This window comes from Schistocerca gregaria, chromosome 9 (genome assembly GCF_023897955.1).
Source record: "Schistocerca gregaria isolate iqSchGreg1 chromosome 9, iqSchGreg1.2, whole genome shotgun sequence".
NCBI classification, from domain to species: Eukaryota; Metazoa; Arthropoda; class Insecta; order Orthoptera; family Acrididae; genus Schistocerca; species Schistocerca gregaria.
This window is the reverse complement of record NC_064928.1, coordinates 23,213,744-23,231,846: the sequence shown is the minus strand read 5'-3', so window position 1 is coordinate 23,231,846 and position 18,103 is coordinate 23,213,744. Positions and strand designations below refer to the sequence as shown.

Sequence of the window (18,103 nt, the reverse complement as noted above, 5' to 3'; positions counted from 1 at the left end):
GGCAGGGTCCCCTTGAATAGGTCAGGCGTGCACTAAAAGCCGGAATCGGCTACAAGGGTAGCGGAGTACGTGTGGAGTGCACATGTGGGTTTTTTAGGTTAGAGAATTCCCTCCCTAGTCCCAACAAGACGCCTCCTGAGACGCGGCAAGGTAAGAGTAGGCAAAATGCAACAGGGAATAACAATATTAATGTGCTAATAGTAAACTGCAGGAGCGTCTATAGAAAGATCCCAGAACTGCTCTCATTAATAAACGATCACAATGCCCATATAGTACTAGGGACAGAAAGTTGGCTGAAACCAGACGTAAACAGTAATGAAATCCTAAACTCAGATTCGAATGTATACCGCAGAGACAGTCTGGACAGTGTAGGGGGAGGCGTGTTTATAGCGATAAGAAGTGCAATAGTATCGAAGGAAATTGACGGAGATCCGAAATGTGAAATAATTTGGGTGAAGGTCACGGTTAAAGCAGGCTCAGACATGGTAATTGGATGTCTCTATAGGCCCCCTGGCTCAGCAGCTGTTGTGGCTGAGCACCTAAAGGATAATTTGGACGCCGGCCGCGGTGGTCTAGCGGTTCTAGGCGCGCAGTCCGGAACCGCGCGACTGCTACGGTCGCAGGTTCGAATCCTGCGTCGGGCATGGATGTGTGTGATGTCCTTAGGTTAGTTAGGTTTAAGTAGTTCTGAGTTCTAGGGGACTAATGACCACAGATGTTAAGTCCCATAGTGCTCAGAGCCATTTGAACCATTTGATAATTTGGAAAATATTTCGAGTAGATTTCCCCACCACGTTATAGTTCTGGGTGGAGATTTTAATTTGCCGGATATAGACTGGGGGACTCGAACGTTCATAACGGGTAGCAGGGGTAAAGAATCCAGTTAATTTTTTAAAGTGCTTTATCTGAAAACTACCTTGAGCAGTTAAGCAGAGAACCGACAAGTGGCCATAACATATTAGACCTTCTGGTGACAAACAGACCCGAACTATTTGAAACAGTTAATGCAGAACAGGGACTCAGCGATCATAAAGCGGTTACTGCATCGATGATTTCAGCCGTAAATAGAAATATTAAAAAAGGTAGGAAAATTTTTCTGTTCAGCAAAAGTGACAAAAAGCAGATTACAGAGTACCTGACGGCTCAACACAAAAGTTTTGTCTCAAGTACAGATAATGTTGAGGATCAGTGGACAAAGTTCAAAACCATCGTACAATATGCGTTAGATGAGTATGTGCCAAGCAAGATCGTAAGAGATGGAAAAGAGCCACCGAGGTACAACAACCGAGTTAGAAAACTGCTCCGGAAGCAAAGGGAACTTCACAGCAAACATAAACATAGCCAAAGCCTTGCAGACAAAAATTACGCGAAGCGAAATGTAGTGTGAGGAGGGCTATGCGAGAGGCGTTCAATGAATTCGAAAGTAACGTTCTATGTACTGACTTGGCAGAAAATCCTAAGAAATTTTGGTCTTATGTCAAAGCGGTAGGTGGATCAAAACAAAATGTCCAGACACACTGTGACCAAAATGGTACTGACTAAAGGCCGAAATACTAGATGTCTTTTTCCAAAGCTGTTTCACAGAGGAAGACTGCACTGTAGTTCCTTCTCTAGATTGTCGCACAGGTGACAAAATGGTAGATATCGAAATAGACGACAGAGGGTTAGAGAAACAATTAAAATCGCTCAAAAGAGCAAAGGCCGATGGACCTGATGGGATACCAGTTCGATTTTACACAGAGTACGCGAAGGAACTTGCCACCCTTCTTGCAGCGGTGTGCCGTAGGTCTCTAGAAGAGCGCAGCGTTCCAAAGGAATCGGAAAGGACACAGGTAATCCCCGTTTTCAAGAAGGTACGTCGAACAGATGTGCAGAACTATAGACCTATATCTCTAACGTCGATCAGTTGTAGAATTTTGGAACACGTATTATGTTCGAGTGTAATGACTTTTCTGGAGACTAGAAATCTACTCTGTAGGAATCAGCAAGGGTTTCGAAAAAGACGATCGTGTGAAACCCACCTCGCGCTATTCATCCACGAGGGCCATAGACACGGGTTCACAGGTAGAGGCCGTGCTTCTTGACTTTCGCAAGGCGTTCGATACAGTTCCCCACAGTCGTTTAATGAACAAAGTAAGAGAATATGGACTATCAGACCAATTGCTTGACTGGATTGAAGATTTCCTCGATAACAGAATGCAGCATGTCATTCTCAATGGAGAGAAGTCTTCCGAAGTGAGAGTGATTTCAGGTGTGCCGCAGGGGAGTGTCTTAGGACCGTTGCTATTCACAATATACATTAATGACCTTGTGGATGACATCGGAAGTTCACTGAGGCTTTTTGCGGATGATGCTGTAGTATATCGAGAGGTTGTAACAATGGAAAATTGTACTGAAATGCAGGAGGATCAGCAGCGAATTGACGCATGGTGCAGGGAATGGCAAGTGAATCTCAATGTAAACAAGTGCAATGTGCTGCGAATACATAGAAAGATAGATCCCTTATCATTTAGCTACAAAATAGCAGGTCAGCAACTGGAAGCAGTTAATTCTATAAATTATCTGGAGTACGCATTTGAAGTGATTTAAAATGGAATGATCATACAAAGTTGATTGTCGGTAAAGCAGATGCCAGACTGAGATTCATTGGAAGGAAGTGCAATCCGAAAACAAAGGAAGTAGGTTACAGTAGGTTTGTTCGCCCACTGCTTGACTACTGCTCACCGGTGTGGGATCCGTACCAGACAGGGCTGATAGAATAGATAGAGAAGATCCAACGGAGAGCAGCGCGCTTCGTTACAGGATCATTTAGTAATCGCGAAAGCGTTACGGAGATGATAGATGAACTCCAGTGGAAGACTCTGCAGGAGAGACGCTCAGTAGCTCAGTACGGGCTTTTGTTAAAGTTTCGAGAACATACCTTCAGCGAAGAGTCAAACAGTATATTGCTCCCTCCTCCGTATATCTCGCGAAGAGACCATGAGAGTAAAATCAGAGAGATTAGAGCCCACACAGAAGCATACCGACAATCCTTCTTTCCACGAACAATACGAGACTGGAATAGAAGGGAGAACCGATAGAGGTACTCAAGGTACCCTCCGCCACACACCGTCAGGTGGCTTGCGGAGCATGGATGTAGATGTAGATGGACTCCTGGATATTCGCTACCAAATAATGGCAAGGGTAGCACTGGTTGATAGCTTGTAAGTTGTTCACGGAGTCGTAACAGAAGAAACGACTCTCCAGAACAGGAACCGATGTACTGAAGTGCACGAGATATGGCCACAAGCTGTGCAGCCAGCGGGCGAGGAATGCTGTTCCATATGGCCTCTGTGGACATAGGCGAAGCCAGCATTACCATCAGCCATCGAGCCGTCGGTGTAAACAACTTTAGACCCGCGGAACACTTCAACAATCGAGAGGAAGTAACAGCGGAGAGCGGTGGGCTTAACGGAGTCCTTAGGCCCAGACGAAGCTTCGGCCGACGTGTACACCATGGAGGTGTACGTGAATGGACCTCAAGTACATCTACATCTACATTTATACTCCGCAAGCCACCCAACGGTGTGTGGCGGAGGGCACTTTACGTGCCACTGTCATTACCTCCCTTTCCTGTTCCAGTCACGTATGGTTCGCGGGAAGAACGACTGTCTGAAAGCCTCCGCGCGCGCTCTAATCTCTCTAATTTTACATTCGCGATCTGCTCAGGGGGTATAAGTAGGGGGAAGCAATATATTCGATACCTCATCCAGAAACGCACCCTCTCGAAACCTGGACAGCAAGCTACACCGCGATGCAGTGCGCCTCTCTTGCAGAGTCTGCCACTCGAGTTTGCTAAACATCTCCGTAACGCTGTTACGCTTACCAAATAACACTGTGACGAAACGCGCCGCTCTTCTTTGGATCTTCTCTATCTCCTCCGTCAACCCGATCTGGTACGGATCCCGCACTGATGAGCAATACTCAAGTATAGGTCGAACGGATGTTTTGTACGCCACCTCCTTTGTTGATGGACTACATTTTCTAAGGACTCTCCCAATGAATCTCAAGCTGGCACCCGCCTAACACACAATTAATTTTATGTGATCATTCCACTTCAAATCGTTCCGTACGCATACTCCGAGATATTTTACAGAAGTAACTGCTACCAGTGTTTGTTCCACTATCATATAATCATACAATAAAGGATCCTTCTTTCTATGTATTCGCAATACATTACATTTGTCTATGTTAAGGGTCAGTTGCGACTCCCAGCACCAAGTACATATCCGCTGCAGATCTTCCTGCATTTCGCTGCAATTTTCTAATGCTGCAACTTGTCTGATTACTACAGCATCATCCGCCAGAGGTTACTTTCACGTCTGTAGACGTCTCTCCATTGAGAACAACATGCTGTGTTCTGTTTGCTAAAACCTCTTCAATCCAGCCACACAGCTGGTCTGATATTCCGTAGGTTTTTACTTTATCAGGCGACGGTGCGGAACTGTATCGAACGCCTTCCGGAAGTCAAGAAAAATACCATCTACCTGGGAGCCTGCATCTAATATTTTCTGGGTCTCAGGAACAAATAAAGCGAGTTGGGTCTCACACGATCGCTGTTTCCGGAATCCATGTTGATTCCTACAAAGTAAATTCTGGGTTTCCAAAAACGACATGATACGAGAGCTAAAAACATGGTCTAAAATTCTACAACAGATCGACGTCAGAGATATAGGTCTATAGTTTTGCGCATCTGCTCGACGACCCTTCTTGAAGACTGGGACTACCTGTGCTCTTTTCCAATCATTTGAAACATTCCGTTCCTCTAGAGACTTGCGGTACACGGCTGTTAGAAGGGGGGCAAGTTCTTTCGCGCACTCTGTGTACAATCGAATTGTTATCCCGTCAGGTCTAGTGGACTTTCCTCTGTTGAGTGATTCCAGTTGCTTTTCTATTCCTTGGACACTTATTTCGATGTCAGCCATTTTTTCGTTTGTGCGAGGATTTAGAGAAGGACCTGCAGTGCGGTCTTCCTCTGTGAAACAGAGTAGAGGTGGTAAAGGGAAGAAGGACTTCAGTTCGGAGCGAAGGGACAGCACGAGAACCGCAATCGTGAGTCCTGACCTGGGCCGCCGGAGCGGAATATGAACTGCCGCGGGTGGGAAAAGGAAACGATAATTTGGATGCTCAGGAGAACTATGAATGTGTGCAACATAGTGGCGGGCTGTTGCACACGTCGGATCCGCAATGGAGGGACTCCAGCCTCCACCAGGGCACTGGTCACCGGACTCGTTCTAAAAGCTCCCTTCGCTAGGTGAACGCCACAGTGGTGCACTGGGTCGAATAAACGCAACGCTGAGGGTTCCGCCGAACTGTAAACCGGACACCCATAGTCAAGGCGATACTGGACAAGGGCTCTGTAGAGCTGCAGCAGCCTAGAGCGCCCTGCCTCCCAGTAGGTGTTGCTCAGGCAGCGGAGAGCACTGGGATGCTGCCAGCACTCCCGCTTAAGCTGACGAAGGTGAGGTAGCCAGAACACGCTGAAGGATGCACGAAGTTCATGGGGTGTGTGATACGAGTTAACTAGGTTTTTATTATGGTGTCAGCAACGAGTTTACAAGTTTCTTCAAAAATTAAAGCGGTACACCTGAATATTGTCTTTGTACGAATTGTGAATGTCATACGCATTCACCTCACTTATGCTCAACCTACGGAAGAATAATGCCACTGGCCGTCATTGGAAGAGTGCACTCAATGTTTGGAAACTGTCGTTCTATTTTGTTCCCGCATTATGGCTCTCGATGTTAAGTGTCGTGGCTGCCTGAGTTCGACACTGACATAACTAAACTCAACATAGAAAATCCACACATGCTGTAAGCGACTGCTGATATTCTGCACGTCAATCGGGGGAAGCAGGCTTCGAGGTTTTTTGTTGTTGTTGATGTTGTTGTTGTGGTCATCAGTCCTGAGACTAGTTTGATGCAGCTCTCCATGCTACTCTATCCTGTGAAAGCTTCTTCATCTCCCAGTACTTACTGCAACCTACATCCTTCTGAATCTGCTTAGTGTATTCATCTCTTGGTCTCCCTCTACGATTTTTACCCTCCACGCTGCCCTCCAATACTAAATAAGTGATCCCTTGATGCCTCAGAACATGTCCTACCAACTGATCCTTTCTTCTAGTCAAGCTGTGCCACAGACTCCTCTTCTCCCCAATTCTATTCAATACCTCCTCATTAGTTATGTGATCTACCCATCTAATCTTCAGCATTCTTCTGTAGCACCACATTTCAAAAGCTTCTACTCTCTTCTTCTCCAAACTATATATCGTCCATGTTTAACTTCCATACATGGCTACACTCCATGCAAATACTTTGACAAACGACTTCCTGACACCTAAATCTATACTCGATGTTAACAAATTTCTCTTCTTCAGAAATGCTTTTCTTGCCATTGCCAATCTACATTTTATATCTTCTCTACTTCGAGCATCATCAGTTATTTTGCTCCCCAAATAGCAAAACTCCTTTACTACTTTAAGTGTCTCATTTCCTAATCTAATTCTCTCAGCATCACCCGACTTAATTCGACTATATTCCATTATCCTCGTTTTACTTTTCTTGATGTTCATCTTATATCCTCCTTTCAAGACATTGTCCACTCCGTTCAACTGCTCTTCCAAGTCCTTTGCTGTCTGTGACAGAATTACAATCACATCGGCGAACCTCAAAGTTTTTATTTCTTCTCCATTGATTTTAATTCCTATCTCGAATTTTTTTTGTTTCCTTTACTGCTTGCTCAATATAAAGATTGAATAACATCGGGGAGAGGCTACAACCCTGTCTCACTCCCTTCCCAACCACTGCTTCCCTGTCATGCTCCTCAACTTTTATAACTGCCATCTGGTTTCTGTACAAATTGTAAATACCCTTTCACTCCCTGTATTTACCCCATCCGCCTTTGGAATTTGAAAGAGAATATTCCAGTCAACTTTGTCAAATGCATTCTCTAAGTCTACAAATGCTAGAAACGTAGGTTTGTCTTTCCTAAATCTTTCTTCTAAGGTAAGTCGTTAGGTCAGCATTGCCTCACGTGTTCCAATATTTCTACGGAATCCAAACTGATCTTCCCCGAGGTCGGCTTCTACAAGTTTTTCCATTCGACTGTAAAGAATTCGTGTTAGTATTTTTAGCTGTGACTTATTAAACTGATAGTTCGGTAATTTTCACATCTGGCAACACTTGCTTTCTTTGGGATCGTAATTATTATATTCTTCCTGAAGTCTGAGGGTATTTTGCTTGTCTCATACATCTTGCTCACCAGATGGTAGAGTTTTGCCAGGACTGGCTCTCCCAAGGCCGTCAGTAGTTCTAATGGAATGTTATCTACTCCCGGGGCGTTGTTTCGACTCAGGTCTTTCAGTGCTCTTTCAAACTCTTCTCGCAGTATCGTATCTCCCATTTCATCTTAATCTACATCCTCTTCCATGTCCATAATATTGTCCTCAAGTACATCTCTCTTGTACAGACCGCGACTGATGACCTCAGAAGATAAGTCGCATAGTGCTCAGAGCCATTTAATCCTTGTATAGACCCTCTATATACTCCTTCCACCTTTCTGCTTTCCGTTCTTTGCGTAGAACTGGGTTTCCATCTGAGCTCTTGATATACATACAAGGTCTCTCTAACTCTCCTGTAGGCAGTATCTATCTTACCCCTCATGAGATAAGCCTCTACATCCTTACATTTGTCCTCTATCCATCCCTGCTTAGTCATTTTGCACTTCCTGTCAATCTTATTTTTGAGACGTTTGTATTGCTTTTTGTCTGCTACATTTTTATATTTTCTCCTTTCATTAGTTAAATTCAATATTTCTTGTGTTACACAAGGATTTCTACTAGCCATCGTCTTTTTACCTACTTGATTCTCTGCTGTCTTCACTACTTCATGCCTCAGAGCTACCCATTCTTCTTCTACTGTATTTATTTCCCCCATTCCTGTCAATTTTTCCCTTATTCTCTCCCTGAAACTATGTACAACCTCTGGTTTATTCAGTTTATCCAGATCCCATCTCCTTAAATTCCCACCCTTTTGCAGTTTCTTCAGTTTTAATCTACATTTTTAACCAATAGATTGGGTACAGAGTCCACATCTGCTCCTGGAAATGTCTTACAATTTAAAACCTGTTTCCTAAATCTCTGTCTTACCATTATATAATCTATCTGATAAGGTTTAATATCTAGAAAAGTTGGCTGGTTATGCTTCCTCGTGAGTCTCTTATTAAATGAACTTGAATTTTGATAAAAAGTGCACAGGCTTTATCCGTTATATCAGTTAATCCTAGCCCACTATTTTTACGATATAAAGTGGCACTTTAGCAGGCACTCTGAACACTTCACGTCTCCACAAAAAGTTAATGATTTTGGACATTATTCTACTCGCTATCACTCTCGGAATTGGAAACAGCTGGGCAGTATAATAAGCTTCAGCAAGGATGTATGAGTTGATATACTGTGTTCTTTGAACTTGGTTCATATATCGAGTTAAATCCTCTACAATGGCTCCTTGCACTTTATCTGGTGCAACTTCCCAATGTAAAGCCGTAATTTGTATAGGGCATGCTGTCAGGGCGATCCCAAGTGTTTTGTGTTGTCGGACTAATTTTGCCCACTCGACGTTGATATTATCCAAACCTCTGAGATTTAACATCTTACCTTTTTTCCGTTTGCATGGGCTCCAGATACTCTACAGTACGAATCAATCACTGTTGCTAGCGTGGTTACCTCGTTATTATTCCTTATAATGACCCCTATATCGTCAGCATAGGCTCTTATAACTGTTTTATTTCCTGATAATGTTAAGCCTTTTAATCTGGCATGGACATGTCGGAGTAAAGGTTCCAGCGAAATGGCGAAGAGCGACATGGACAAAGAACTTCCTTGAGGAACACCTCGTTGTATTTGCATCGGCCTGGATTGTTAACAATTCACCGCCATTTTAGCATTTATTCCAGCTGCTATAGTCTTAATCAACTGTATGACCCTATCGTTGAAACCTATTTTCTTCAATGTCTGTAGAAGATATTCATGATTTACTACATCGAACGCTTTATAAAAATCTAAAAACAATAAAGCACACTTTATGTTAGTTACAGAAGTTATTGCAATTACATCCCTGACACTGGTAGATTTTGAAAAATGGTTCTGCCTTGCGCGCAGTTCTGATGTTGACTAATAATTTTATGTGTAAGGCATGAAATTCTCTTGTTTACTAATCTAGCTATTAATTTACTCAGAATTCAGCTGTGAAATTGGACGAAAATTACTTAAATCTTTGTTTCCATTATGGCGCGTAGAGTCTCATACACGTCTTCTTCACTGACAACCTCGAGAAAATGTTCGTTGTCATTTTCTGTCAGCTGTGGGGCTAGGATGTCAAGGAATTCTTCCAAGGAAGCATCACTACTTTGATGTACAGAATATAGCTCGCAATAATAGCGATAAATCTCGTGCATGATACCCTGCTGGGTTCTGAGAATCGTACCGTGTTTTGTTCGAATTTCATCAATAAAAGTCCTTCTCCCGTTCTTCGTATGCTTCACTAAGTGATATAGGGAAGTAATTTCATCTTCTGACACCGAATTTGCCTTCGATTTTATTTTCAACCCGTCCATTTCACTTCTCTTGATATTAAGTAATTTGGCTTTGATTTTTTTTATATCTGCTATCCGAAGTGAGGAACCTGCTGAGACGTGATCATATAGATCTCTCAACACGGAATAGTAATATTCTATAGTGCATTTAATTTCCGTTGGGCTCTGAACACTGTATTGAATAAGAACCTTCCTCAACTTTGGCTTTGCCATTTTAAGCCACCAGTCAACAGCAGTGGCATATCTACTACGAGAACGCAGGCATATTGCCCATGTTTATTTAATCAGATCTTCTAAATCATGATTTACTAACAAGGAAGTGTTCAAATTCCACTGACTCTTGAACAGGCTGTCTTGTTAGATTTATGCAAGCTAAGACTCTTGAATGGTCAGAAAAGTACGTCGGAATGGTTTCTACTTTTGTTACGGAAGTTTCCAGAGTTTTAGAAATATATAGTCTATCAATCCTGCTACGTGATGTTGCCGTGACATAGGTGAACTCAACAATGGAGGAGTATTTGATTTCCCATATATCCTTTAATTCTAAACCAGTAACTAGTTGTTTTAGTTCACTTGAGAAATTAAAATTAGGTAACTGATCTTTTCGATTTAGAACACAATCCCTTTCCTTAGAAAGTACATCAGGTCATCTTTGAAGTAACGTGCCCTGTCAGCTCGGTGAGTACTTCCTGAAGGGGCGTACAAGTTGATGATAGTCACATCATAGATATTTAGTTCTATTCCCCTTCCGGGTTCCAGTCGTTCCACCTCGCTTACGGTAATCCCTTCCCTCACCAAAACATCTGTTCCAACACTTGTCTCGGGAGACACATTTATGTAACTGACAAAACCGGGAATTACTAAATCACTTCTTGTAACAGGGCAATATCAGTCGCGGATTCGTACAAAAATTCCGTAAGGGCCGATAATTTCAAACTAGTTTATTTATGTTATAGTGGTGACAGAATAAGATTGCGTCATTGTGCTGTCACTATGTAGTTGTTTTCATGAACTAATTTAGTTTCCTGTGGTTCAGAGTTCAGTTAAGCTGTAACAGTTTTCTCGAAAGGCTGAACATGGAATAACACTTCAATCAGTGTATTAATTACTGTCCCGTTTTTTTCTACTTCTGATGTTTTCTCTTGTACCGCAAGCAGACTGATTTCCTGGTAAACATTCTGATTTTTCCTCCAGTGATTCATGTAAGACCGTATCGGACCGAACATTCTTTGGGCTTGGGTCGCCCCGACCGGATTTTCCCTTCCCTTGGTTACGAGCTACATTCTCATTTGGTTGCGTCGGTATTTTACTTCGCGGCTTATCTGGAGCAGCAGCAGACGCTTTCGCAATTTCGGTTGTCGGCGCCTGCCCTGAGATGTTGACCGTTATTTCAGTTTGGCTACCACTTCCTCATCGAGGGAAAAAAAATGAAGACTGGAGTTTTGCAACCTCTCCACGAATTTGTTTATTAACAGATAGCTGCTGATCTTTGCAATCGGCTACTGCATCTGTTGTTTCTTGCAAATTAATGCTGATTACACCCCTTCGCTGGCCAGAGTGGCCGAGCGGTTATAGGCACTGCAGTCTGGAACCGTGCGACCGCTACGATCGCAGGTTCGAATCCTGCGTCGGGCATGGATGTGTGTGATGTCCTTAGGTTAGTTAGGTTTAAGTAGTTCTAAGTTCTAGGGGACTGATGACCTCAGCAGTTAAGTCCCATAGAGCTCTGTGCCATTTGAACCATTTTTGAATACCTCCTTCATTTTCTGGTACCGTATGTATTTAATCTTTCTGTTCGTCAGTTTATATTCGCATTTTGCCTTCAGGTTCCTCTGTCTCCTCATCGCACTGTTTCTGCTTTCGAAGCGAGGGAGTGGGACAAGACAGCTCGTCCTCTGAACAACTATCAGTTATCTCCAGAGGTCGTTTTTTCGTTTGCATTTCAGTTTCACGAGTAGTGGTAATAGGGTTTCCCTTTGTTGTTAACGGGCGAAATTGACTGTTATCTTGAAGGGAGACATCAGCTTGGCCCGCTGCGTTAACATCTTCAACCAGTTGATCCGGGCTATTCTTTGGTAAAAATTCATTTAAGGTAAGCTTCTGACGCTGTATCAAATTACTTTTAAGAACAACAGTTGGCCGCGGACATTCCTGTCTGAAGTGCCCGTTTCGTTACATATGTGACATGTAGCTTCCTGACCTGTATAAACAATTTGTGCGTTATACCCACAAACAGTTGTGTGAGACGGAATATTCGTCTTGACGTCCGTCTCTACACAGCGGGCCCCGTTGAAACACTGCAGTTTAAAGCAAGGCGACCATATTTCATTTGCAATTGATTTAACGTCTCCGTAGTTTGAAAGAGCTTCCTTAATCTTATCATTTTCAATTTCAATGGGAAGATTCAAGACACGAACGGTTTTGTAATGAATGTCCGCTCTATAGCTGGAAACCTTACTTTTATAACCATTTCTATTCACAAGATCTACTTCATAGCTCCACTTTCGTAACACTTTATCAACAGTGGCAGCACTGATTAACTTGACAAAAACACAGTATTTTTCCTGATCCAGATGCCAAAATGGTTCAAATGGCTCTGAGCACTATGGGACTCAACTGCTGTGGTCATTAGTCCCCTAGAACTTAGAAGTACTTAAACCGAAGTAACCTAAGGACATCACACACATCCATGCCCGAGGCAGGATTCGAACCTGCGACCGTAGCAGTCGCACGATTCCGGACTGCGCGCCTAGAACCGCAAGACCACCGCGGCCGGCCCAGATGCCAAGTATGGACGGTTTCAGAACTGAGACCAATTACCTGTGTAATCCAATCATATATTTCCAGGGATATCGGCTGAACAGGACGAGATTCCTTGTCAAATTACCAGAGTATTCTTCCTGAGGTTTGTAGCCGTGGTTAATCCAGCGACGCAATTTCGGTTAAACAACCTAATTTCCAATTAGCAGCATCAAGACCAGAAAGAGCGATCAGATCACAGGGAATAGGAAAGAACACGGAGATGAACGGTTGGACAGCACTCGGCGAAGCACAAGTACAGCGATGTAAACACGGAAGTGCAGCGCAACAGTTAACAGCGGCCACTCGCGAGCGCGGCTGAAACGGAACTGAGGTGTTTGTCTCGACCTGGTGTATTTCTGGCAGAACATCCAGTTAAAGATTCAGTCTCCACACTACTGTCTTTAATCACTTTCATCACTTGTTTCATTCAAGGAAATCACAAGCTGCAAAATAAATTCGTCTTCACTTTTCCACAGTTCATATATTGTATTATGTTCACTTTCAATTTCGTTGGCGCTGTCTCATCTAACATCGCTTCCTAAACAGTCCTCAAACCATTTTAAAACAGCACCTATCAGAATCAAGGACTGTAACATGAACAGTAGGTGTAGAAGTGGCTACTGAATCCATAACGCAAAAGTCCCATGTGCGGTCTCAGAGACCGCTAGCACGAAAGAAGCAGTAATAGTGCAGGTCCGCGTCACATTCAAAAGGGTACTGATAAAAGAAACCACGACAGTTTGGGGAATAACAACTGGAAAACGCTGTAATCGCCTATCCCAACATTATGCATTATCAACAGAGTAACAACAAACGCTAGCGGTCTGTGAGAGCGCACCTGGGACGTTAAGGGTTAACTAATTACACATATTAAAAGCTCTTGAGCAGTACGAATTGATGGTTTGCCGTACGTTAAATCCACCTATACAAATGGTACTAGGAAAGTTTTGCAATACGACGCAAAAAAAAAAAAATCGCTGGAGGCTGATTGTAGCTGTATTCTGAGAAAACTTCATACATTGTAGCCCTTGTGCCAAATCTGTGGGCGCAGTCGTACACTTGCAGGATTAGTTTGAAGTGCTTGGCTGTGGCATCGTGGTTACCAAGTGACATTCGAGCAGTTCTGCGGTACAACTTCGAGCGTTATTCAAACATAGAGCAGTGCTTTGAAGAAATTACTCTTGCACTCGGTGACATGTGTTCATATCGTACCGCTATATTCAGGTGGTACAGAGAATTCCAAAGAGGGAATTTTACTCTGGAGGACGCACAGATGACGAAAAGGTCACGATCATCAATTACGGAGGAAAACATTGATGCTGTGAGGAAAATGCTAGACGAGGACACCTAAACGCCGACAGAGGATACCTTAAATGCACCAGCAATTCGTTCGATTCTGCACGGTCATTTGCAAACAGAGAAACAAATTCAATGGTTGAAGAACCTGCGACCAGTCAGGAATGAACACTTGGTTTTTCCATCACGACAACGCTCTAGGTCACCGCGCCAAAGTATGCAGCAAATACTTGCGGGGTACAGGACTGATACTTCTTGAGCATCCTCCTTACAGTCCAGACCTCGTTTCTTGTGACTTTGCACTGTTCCCGCATGTTAAAATGAATCTGAAGGTGTATTCAATGTGGCCGAAATTACATCGAAAACATTGAATAAATCGTTTTTCCACTGTTCAATCGTCCAATGTTTTCGCTGCTTACACCAAGCGAGGCGTCGTTTGGCATTTACCATTGTGATGTGCTTGGCTATGGCATCGTGGTTACCAAGTGACATTCGAGCAGTTCTGCGGTAAAACTTCGAGCGTTATTCAAACATAGAGCAGTGCTTTGAAGAAATTACTCTTGCCGCTCGACCATGAAATCCGTTTTCTCACCTCCCGTCTAACTGTCACAGTACTTTCAGTGGATCCTGATGCAGTTCGGGATTACTGTGTGATGGTCTGGATAGATGTCTACCTATTACAAAAATGGTTCAAATGGCTCTGAGCACTATGTGACTTAACATCTGTGGTCATCAGTCCCATAGAACTTAGAACTACTTAAACCTAACTAACCTAAGGACATCACACACATCCATGCCCGAGGCAGGATTCGAACCTGCGACCGTAGCAGCCGTGCGGTTCCGGACTGAGCGCCTGGAACTGCTAGACCACCGCGGCCGTCTCTACCTATTACACATTACGACCCTCTTCAACTGTCGGCGATCTCTGTCAGTCAGACGAGGTCAGCCTGTACGTTTTTGTGCTGTACGTGTCCATCACGTTTCCACTTCACTATCACATCGCAAACAATGGACCTAGAGATATTCAGAAGTGTGGAAATCTCGCGTACAGACGTATGACACAAGTGACACTCAATCACCTGACCACGTTCGAAGTCCGTGGGTTCCGCGGAGCGCCCCATTCTGCTCTCTTCCAATATGAAAAACGTTAAGTTTTTGGAGGTGTCCGGGTACTTTTGATCACATAGTGTATATCGTTCCCTTGCAACAGTTCTCGCCTCCAATGATCCATACTAATAAATATCTTAGGTGCGAATAAAATTTTCTCAGACTTACAGCTATGCATTCGTGTACCTTAGCTGCGTTCTCAGCTTCACGAGCCATCTTCGCTCGGACATATCAATACCAAAAACGTTGTTTCGTTGCGCTATTTAAAAAGGTTCTGTTCCGTGTTCTCATGGAACTGATCAAATGAATCAGTGAGGGAAAATAATTAAAAAAAAGCGAATGCCGAAACCCGGGATCGAACCAGGGACCTTTAGATCTTCAGTCTAACGCTCTCCCAACTGAGCTATTTCGGCTTACATATCGACGCGTTCTGTGACGACAGAACATTATGTCGGGCGATACATTTTCTTTCTCAAATGTAATTTATTGTTTACAATATTGTCAAACTAATTAAAGGGGGGCGACAGTTTGCACTTAAGTTGTGTTTATTTTGACCTCGTCTTTGTTTAGAATTAGTTTTGGTTTTATTAAGCCGTAACTGAGTGTTCAGCTACTACAATAAGGTGCTAAGTGTATGAAAATGGCACAACATAATGAACATATTGACTTGTGCTTCCGCTGGGTTTGATTTACAAAATGTACGGTTTCACTACAAAACTGGGGTGGCAACATCAAAAGTTCGGCACAAGATGTATGGCACATGTCTGTCTCCTCCGTGTTATGAACATGCTGATCAACATTATGTATTGTGCTATGAGACAAAGACGCTGCTGGGCTCCATTGTATTGTTAATTACAAAAGGCCTATTTCGGCGTGATTGCCATCTCCACGTTATAACAGGTGGTCTTGAATCCATATGACATCAACGTATCAGTTGCCGTCACACTAATACATAAGTTTGCTTCTTCGATGTTGGTGAAGCTATAGTAAGTACAAAAACTTTTGCTGGCGCGATTGTTTGTGAAGTTGTTGAATTATGAAACTGCTCCAGCATAAGTTTAACACCAATTGTAGATCCACCAACATCAAAGGGCGAGGACTTACAGCAGTGTGACAGCAACTGAGACATCAATCTCATATGGATATCAAACCACCTGATATAAGCTGCAGATGACAATCACGCGAAAATAGGCCTAGTATAATAAACAATATAATCTAACACAGCTGTGTCTTGGTCTCATAACATAATATATAATGTCCTTATATTGCATATACGACAGAGTGGGCCCAGATCAGTACAAACTGCTGAGCAACGTTTGTTTGATAATGTATGTTCACTTTCTCCAATTAATATTAATATGCTGTAGGAACACACCAAGAATTTTTGTCAGTTGCTCTAGTGTGTCCACAATAAATTATTTAAGAAAGTGAAATTTCTTGAATATTTCACACACGTCAGACGAAATAAATTCTGGAACCTGAGATTGGTGTAATGAGGAGGTTACATCCACATACTGTGACTCCTTTCACATACCACTCACATTCTGCTAATGTCTATTAGAAATACATGCCATGGACATCATAAATGTAGACCAGATTACTTACCAGGTATCAACATTGTATTTCTTACATTCTTAAAGTATTAGGTTATTTTATTCTATTAATTAATCCTCACATTGTGTTACAAACATTCCGTAATAATGGAGGGTCTACAGGCTGTGGAGTGAGTCTAATTATACATTGTTGTTGTTGTCTTCAGTCATGAGACTGGTTTGATGCAGCTCTCCATGCTACTCTATCCTGTGAAAGCTTCTTCATCTCCCAGTACTTACTGCAACCTACATCCTTCTGAATCTGCTTAGTGTATTCATCTCTTGGTCTCCCTCTACGATTTTTACCCTCCACACTGCCCTCCAATACTGCATCAAACCAGTCTCAGGACTGAAGACCACAACAACAACAAACATATTCCTGCATTACCCGTATTTGATTTTATATTTATAACCCTGTATTCATCTGACCAAAAGTGTTGTTCCTCCTGCCACCGAACTTCACTAATTCCCACTATATCTAACTTCAACCTATCCATTTCCCTTTATAAATTTTCTAACCTACCTGCCCGATTAAGAGATCTGACATTCCACACTCCGGTCCGTAGAATGTCAGTTTTCTTTCTCCTGATAACGACGTCCTCTTGAGCAGTCCCCTCCCGGAGATCCGAATGGGGGACTATTTTACCCCTGGAATATTTTACCCAATAGGATGCCATCATCAATTAACCATACAGTAAAGCTGCATGCCCTCGGGAAAAATTATGGCTGTAGTTTCCCCTAGCTTTCAGCTGTTCTCCATACCAGCACAGCAAGGCCGTTTTGGTTAGTGTTGCAAGGCCAGATGAGTCAATCATCCAGACTGTTGCCCCTACAACTACTGAAAAGGCTGCTGCTCCTCTTCAGGAAACACACGTTTGTCTGGCCTCTCAACAGATACCCCTCCGTTGTGGTTGCACCTAGGCCATCTGTATCGCTGAGGCATGCAAGCCTCCCCACCAACGGCAAGGTCCATGGTTCATGGGGGTAGGATTATAGATCAGATGTAGGATATCAGTACTTACGTAACATGTACCAACAACCAATTACAACTTGCTGTAATCTACTCAAACTGATAATAAATTAGTGGAAATTATTGGAATTGTTTCAAGAGTACTTCGTTATATATGAAACAAGCCACTGTTCTTCCTCTTACACTACTTTCGTAATACTCCCAAGTTAAGAATATAAGTAACATCACCCAGGACACTATCATCTGTATATACTGATAAAGAACCCTGTTTGATGTAAATGTTAGTATGCAGCTGAATTTACAACCCAGAGTCCAAATACTCCAATAAATAATAGGAGTGGCTAATGAGTAAGTCTTTTACTTTTGTTTTGCATATCTGTGGTCTCCAGTTTCCTACCTGATGTCTGGTAGTTACATGTTGCAGGTTTTTACATCAGAATATAAAACTACAATCTGGATTCTAGACAGAGGTACACGGTCTATGTGTAAATTATTTATGTCTCTAGTATTATGGTTGTGAAGTATTCCTAAAATACTACTATGACAAACACTTTTATGGAGTAAATGTATTGGCACGTATATGTGTTATTTTGCCCATTTCTTGTCACTTCCTCCTTTTTTAAGGTGTAATTCATGAACTCATGTCTAGTGCTACAATCAACGTGTAGGCATCCTTTGCAAAATACCTCAAAGAAAACAATGTATT

At 42.8% G+C, this 18,103-nt stretch overlaps 1 protein-coding gene and 1 non-coding gene across 4 annotated transcripts in view; both read right to left on the bottom strand.

Moving 5' to 3' along the window:
* The window catches only part of LOC126292139 (uncharacterized), a 670,252-nt gene that overhangs the window by 538,012 nt on the left and 114,137 nt on the right, over nucleotides 1–18,103 (bottom strand). The window lies entirely within an intron of this gene.
* Trnaf-gaa (transfer RNA phenylalanine (anticodon GAA)) lies at nucleotides 15,176–15,248 on the bottom strand. Its single transcript has one exon. It is a non-coding gene; the product is annotated as a tRNA-Phe (tRNA).